The sequence below is a fragment of the Pelophylax lessonae genome, assembly GCF_965119305.1.
Source record: "Pelophylax lessonae genome assembly, chromosome: 13".
NCBI lineage: Eukaryota > Metazoa > Chordata > Amphibia > Anura > Ranidae > Pelophylax > Pelophylax lessonae.
The window spans coordinates 143,483,848-143,491,021 of NC_138780.1; positions in this window are offsets into that span (position 1 = coordinate 143,483,848).

Genomic DNA, 7,174 nt, shown 5'->3' on the forward strand with positions numbered 1-7,174 from the left:
GAATACTTTACCACTATGTAGTCATCCTGCATAGTTGTCACATTAAACTATGGTAACTATGGTAACCTTTTTGCAGGCTTTAAAAAAAAAAAAAAAAAAAAATGTCTATATTGATAAAACTTCAAAGTCTACCAAAAAAAGAAAACGCTGGCTGTCCAGGTGTCATGCTGATCCAATGGCTCATAACAGGTCCCTTAGGCTGGCCATACATTATACAATTTACCTTCAACTATGTAGTACAAAGGCCTGTCTAAACGGATACAAGTGAAAGTATTGTCTTGTTTTGACCTCACATTATGTGGTTTTTGGTAACAGAAAATTGTACAAGAAAATTGAACATGTATGGCCAGCCTTAAAGAGTAACTCCAGCCGTGCTAAAAAATACAATCCTCCAGACATTGCTAGGATTTTAGCAAATTTTTTGCAGATTCATACCTTGTGCTTTTAAAAAGTTGCTCTTCTGCTCATGTCCTCTCTCAGACTGATCTCTGATGGGGGGGGAGGTACGCACTAATTATACCCACCTGGCGCAGCCTCAGGGTAGTAATGAGAACAGCTGCAAGTCTGCATCCCTTTAATGCCTCGTACAGACGTTCAGATAATCGTACGATAAAACTCGCTTTTGACCTGATCGCACGATAATCTGATCGTTCACAGCTTTCGACAGCCGATCACGACAGTTGGTCTGTCGTACGATAGCCTAGCGAACGACAATCGTTTAACCACTTAAGCCCCTGGAGGATTTGGGTGATCAAAGACCAGGGCCAATTTTGTGATTCGGCACTGTGTGACTTTAACGGACAATTGCGCGGTCGTGCGATGCTGTACCCAAATGAAATTGACGTTCTTTTTTCCCCACAAACAAAGCTTTCTTTTGGCGGTATTTGATCACCGGTGCGATTTTTACTTTTTGCGCTATAAACAAAAAAAGAGCGACAATTTTGAAAAAATAACAATATTTTTCACATTTTTTTTATATGAAATTCTCAAAAAAAAAAAATGTAAAAATTAAATTTAACATTTTAGACCAATCTGTTTTCTGCTACATATTTTTGGTAAAAAAAAAAATAAAATTGCAATAAGCGGATTTTGATTGGTTTGCGCAAAAGTTATTGCGTTTACTAACTACGGGAAAGATTTAGGTCATTTTTATTGGTTTTTTTTTTTATTAACTAGTAATGGCGGCGATCTGCGATTTTTTATGCAGGACTGCGACATTGCGGCAGACAGATCGGACCCCTGACTGACATTTTTGACACTTTTGGGGGTACCAGTGACATTACTACAGTAATCAGTGCTATACATATGCACTGTTACTGTAAAATTGACCCTGGCAGGGAAGGGGTTAACTTTATTAGCGATCAAGGGGTTAAGTGTGTCACTAGGGGCGTGATTCTAACTGTAAAGGGGCGTGGCTTGTGATGCAACCACAGAGACATACGATCCTACATAGCAGGATCGTATAGTCTCTGCAGTTACACCAGGGAGAATGACAGGCAGCTTTGTTTGCATCAGCCGCCTGCCTTTCTCCCTCTCCAGCGGGAGATCGCGAGTGGCCGGCGGACATCTGAGCCGCCGGGCACTCGCGCGGGGATGTCAGGGAACGAGCGGGAGCGCGCCTCCGGCGGCGTGGGCGAGCGACGTACCGGTACGTCGCTTTGCCCAGGAGAGGCTGACCGCCGCAGTATATGTACTTGCGGTGGTCGGCAAGTGGTTAAATCGGTACACTATGCATCCACTAAAAATCAATAGACAAAGACCGCGCATGATCAAAAACACTAAAATAGCACAGAAAAGCCTGGCTGCCATTGTTTTTGTTTTGCACCATCGGATACGTAGCTATGCAACCAGGAAGCTTTTCCAGTAAGCCCCCGTTCACACTAAGGCGACCTGGTCGCCTCACAGGTCGCCTCCCATAGGGAAGCTGCGGACCCGTTCTAATAGGAACGACACAAGTCGCTCCGACTTAGAAAAAGGGTCCGGAGCTTCTTTGGGGCAACCAGGAGGCGACCGCCATAGACTTCAATGTTATGAAGTCCGTGGCGGCCGCTCCAAGGTCGCGGCGCGCTGCTCGCACCGCGACCTCGGAGGTCGCGGTGCGAAGTAGCGTCACTTGCATGTGAACGGGGGCTCAAAATCATACGTTTATATGCATTGTTGAATTCTATATTAGTATCATGCAACAAAATGCGAACGATAAGTTGTCCGATTATCTAAACGTGTGTACGAGGCATAAGCAAGCCATACAATTTTCTTTCCTACCACCACAAGTTGAAGGACAGAAAATCGCTCGATTCCCCCATCAACACTGTGTTGATGGGGAAATCCCTCCCGGAGCGCTATTGTGGTTTGCTGGCAGGCAGAACACAATGATCACCAATGTCAGCTATAGCCACCAGCAGTAATCGCATGCAAAAAAAAAAAAAAAATCAGACAGGCTGGTTGTACCGAAGTTGATCAATGGATCGACTTCAGTACAGCAAGCCTGCTCATACATGTATGGAATCTCGGCTGGTTCCTGCTGAACTGGCTGGGATTCGATCCATCTATAGCCAGCTTTAGAAAGGACAGACCTTGGGAGGAGGGGGGGACAATAAAAAAACTCAGTTGAGCCACGTTTTTACGGACACCTCCACAGCTGTACAGGGCTTTACACATGCAACAGCCACAATGCTTTGCATCGCAGTGTGGAAAAAATGATCCCTCCTGTCACATTCATTGGGCAGTACCGCCCGCCAAACATGAGCCATTCATGGGGCTGTGGCGCAACCATGTAAAATGCATGTAAATGCGGAGTGGTGATGCAGGCTTTTAGACTTTAATACGGAAGGCCAACATAATGCCTCAGTGCCTGTCAAACGCCCTCTGAAAAGCAATGCACAGTGGATTGCTCTACAGAGAACAGCACATTTCTAAACAAGCCCTTAGCCTAGGACTACACGGACTACTATCCCCATGCACACTCTGGCATGGCATGGTGTAAAAATCAAAGGCCAGCACCTCCATTTTCCATATCGACCATGTAATATGTGGCAATGGCATCTGAACACCACAGGTGAGCAGTCAGTACAGCCACTGCATCCCCAGAGGGACACAGGCTGCCTGCACGCAGTTCCAGGAGCAAAGCGCTCATTCGCAATGTATGGGCCACAGCACCCATGTGAATGAGGTCCTCAACATCTCTGCTACTGAGATTTTTAACTACTCTCTTGCATTCATCACATTAGTAGGACATTGGAATTAGTGAGGTCAGCAGGGGACTTCCAACAAGTAAAGCGGAACTACTTTTGCAATGCAGTAGAACATTTTTTTTTAAAATGAGTTATTGTTCTTTATTTTGCTGTCCCCTTCAGACACACAGAAGAGGAGCCAAGGCTGGCTCTCAGAGTGGACAGCCGGCATCATTCAACCTACTTCCTGTGAGCCCTGGACGTCAGACACCTGCCCCCTGGTGCTGCAGTGTTGTCATTCAGATGCGTTGGTGTGCCATTTAAAACGAATGGCGTCACAACACAACAGGATGTACAAGGTTTTTTTTTCCCCACGTGTTAATTTGAAGGCGTTTAAAGAGGAAGTAAAGTCTTCCGGGTTTTTTTTCTTCCCTGCAAAGTAAATGCATAATGTGCTAGTATGCATCACATACTAGCACATTATGTGACACTTGCCTGCAAACGAAGCCCACGTTGTCCCCGCTTGCAGCCACATCTATCTTCACCCGTCTTCCTTCCGGATCTGCGGACTCCGGGAGCCGCTGGTCACGGCACAGGGCTCTGAAGAAAAGGCACAGGCGGCCGTTTCTTTAGAGCGCATGCACCGATGACGTTATCAGCTGCATGCAATGTAAATATCTGCAAGTTTAGGAGATATTTACAATATCTATAGGTAAGCCTTATTATAGGCTCACCTATAGGTACAAGTTATAAAGGTGGGTTTACAACCACTTTAAATCTCCCAGTATTCAGGGCTCATTCACACTACAGTGCTGGAGTAACACATGGTAATACATCATGTACATTGGGTTACTAATCAATTCAAACATCACTTCAATGCACAATGTGGGTCGCAATGTACTGTGTCGCAAAACAGAAAAAAAAGCAAAAAGATCCACATTTTCATGTGTGGAGGTATGTTGAAGCGCATTCACTTTGAATGGGCTGACTATTGCAGCTTGCCACAATGCCTAAAAATGTGTGCAGTGCATGGTGGGGTGACTGAGCACTAACTAAGGCCCCTTTCACACTTATGGGACTTGTCCTGCAACTTGGGACTGCAAAGTCGCAAGACAGTCGTACTCCATGATTTTCAATGAGTACCATTCATATCTGTATGACTTCTAGTCGCAACGACTTCAAAGTAGTCCCTGCACTACTTTGGGCTAATTTTAATGCCTTTTGAGGTCCATAGACCTAAGCCATTGCTTCAAGTCAAATTGTGGCAAAAAAGTGTGGTAAAATCGCGCAACTTTTAGGTCGCATAAGTGTGAAAGGGGCCTAAAAGAAATCATACACAGACTAGGCTGTTTAATATGTGCTGACAAAGTTTATGATTTGGTACTGGAGTGATGAGCTTTCTAGAGATATAACCATCAACTTTATAAACTTACTCATAGCAGCTGTTAAGGACCATTAAATATGTGAAGCTGATGTGTTTTCAAGTATACATTTCATAATCGCAGAAAAGGAGAAACTGTGACAATACCTACAGCAGCCACTCAGATTCCTACTTCCATGTTGTAATGTGCACTGGCTAGAACGACATCTGCGATCCGATTGGTTTGCCATGGCCATCCAATGTTCTTTTTTGTCTTTAACAACCCCCCCCCCCCCCCCCCCGCCTAGCCTATTGTAATAGGACAACTGAGCGGGAGCCCTGTTATTCTGGGAGGACATGATATGACATCCCTCCAGGTTCACGCTCTGGCGCGATCTGTCCCCCACTGTGTCCATCGGACACAGCCGATGACAGGTCACTGTACTGGCCCGCTGCCAGTACCATGTGATCGCTCTCGCCAATCACAGCAGATCACATGACCATTGTACACAATAAAAGGCTTTGATTCATGCCTTTCATTATGTACTATTGTGATGAGCTCTGTGATTGGTCACAGTGATCACATGGCACAGACAGGGCCAATCATAGCCCATCTGTAACATGTGATTAGCAGTAACCAAACACAGATAATCACAATAGTAAACACTTAATTAGGGATGCACCGATCGGATATCGGTGCCGATATGGCCATTTTAGATGGATCGGGGGATCGGTAACATTGACCGATCCGGTTTTTGTTGAGTAACGGCTCAGCCATCCCTTACTTGGTGCAGTAGTAGTATGGGATGGGAGCCACTACTTCCTGTATAGTCCCGGCTCACAGGCGGAGTGATATATACACTCCGCCTGTGAATGGAGGAGCCACACATGAAGCAGCGGCTTTGCTCTGTACTGCAGCCGCTTGCTTTATGTGTAGCTCCGGATCGGTTCCGGTATCGGTGATTTCACAACGCCAGATATCGATATCGGGTCCAAAAAAGTCAGATCGGTGCATCCCTACACTTAATGAACAGTTTTCATTCAGAAAAATTGGTTGCTTATAACTGTAAAACTCACACTAATAAGCAATCAGTGTGTAATTAAAACAAAATCACCTCATCAGAGTACTACAGTGTTACTATGGTAACACTGTATTGTTCTCGTCACTGTATGAAAAAAAAAAAAAAAAAAATGTAAAAAAATTTGAAAATTTAAAAAAAAAATTATAAAATTTACCTTTAATATCAATTTAAGAGAGGAGATTCTGATTCTCACAATTGTTGCTTCCTGGCTGCTTCTTTAGGCTTCATTCATGCTTGTTCAGCTTGTCATGCAACTTTGGACATCAAAGTCACATGACAAGTTGTCCCCTATGTTTTCAAATAATAATCATTCATATATGCGAGACTTAAAGCTGCAGCGACTTCAAAGTAGTTCATGCACTACTTTGGTCTGACTTTCATACAACTTGAGGGCCATAAACTTCAATGTTAACCCTCAAACATTGCATGAAAGTCATACCTGAATGTTATACAATGCAACAGTTGTCCATTATCACTGGTCAAAACTAAAGTCGTATCCAACTTGCACCCACCCAAAGTTGCACACCTAAGTCGCCGCAACTTTGGAGTCGCACAAGTGTGTATAGAGCCTTAACCACTTAAGCCCCGGAAGATTTTACCCCCTTCCTGACCAGGCCCCATTTTGCGATTCGGCACTGCGTGACTTTAACGGACAATTGCGCGGTCGTGTACTACGTCACTTTGCCTGTACGGGGCTGAGCGCCGCAGTAAATGTACTTGCGGCGGTCGGCAAGTGGTTAAAGAAGGAGTAAAGTTGCCTTTTTAAAAGTGCTGACAGGCAGGTTTTTTTTTTTTAATGAAAAAAGACTGTGTACATCTCTTCTGTCATAGATGTTTCTCTTTGCCTGTTAGTTCTTTTCATTTGTATGTGCAGCTCAGTATAAAGTCCTAGCACAACTCTGTGCCAGGTCGATGTAACTTCTGTGCACATGTGCGGGAGGTACCACATCTGGTCCTGGCCAGTCAAGCGGCCTAAGGCCCTACCTTGTGACTGGACAGTGAAAGGAGAAACAGCACATTGATGAGCTCATCTCTCTGTTTAGCCGGGTGCACACGGTAAGATTATCGAAGAAATGATCGTCCGTTTTTTTTTTTTTGCATGCTTGTCTCCATATTGAAAACGAACAGGTTTCTAAAGTACAAAAAGCACGACAGGAAAAAAAAAATTGGAAGTGATGTAATGTATTTGTATTGTATTTTCGGATAAAAACTGTAAAGAAAATCGTATGATCTGGTATCGTATGAGAAAATTTTTCCTGTTTGTCCCTTTGGAACATTTTGGACGAAAGCGGTGTACTAACGATCAGATTATCGTACAATTGCTTAGAAAGCGATATTTTTTGTACAATATTCTGATCATGAGTACTCAGCTTTATTCTTTTCTCCCCTCCCATCAGCATGTTTTCTGCACTGTAACAAACCTGATTGGCTCCTTGTGCTGCTTCTCTCTCCTCCTCTAAGCCTGCTGTACAGAGACTGCAAGGGGCTGATACCAAGTCATACTAAGCTACTTATATCGCTTGCATTAAACAAAAAAAAGAAAAACATTTATGGATGTATTA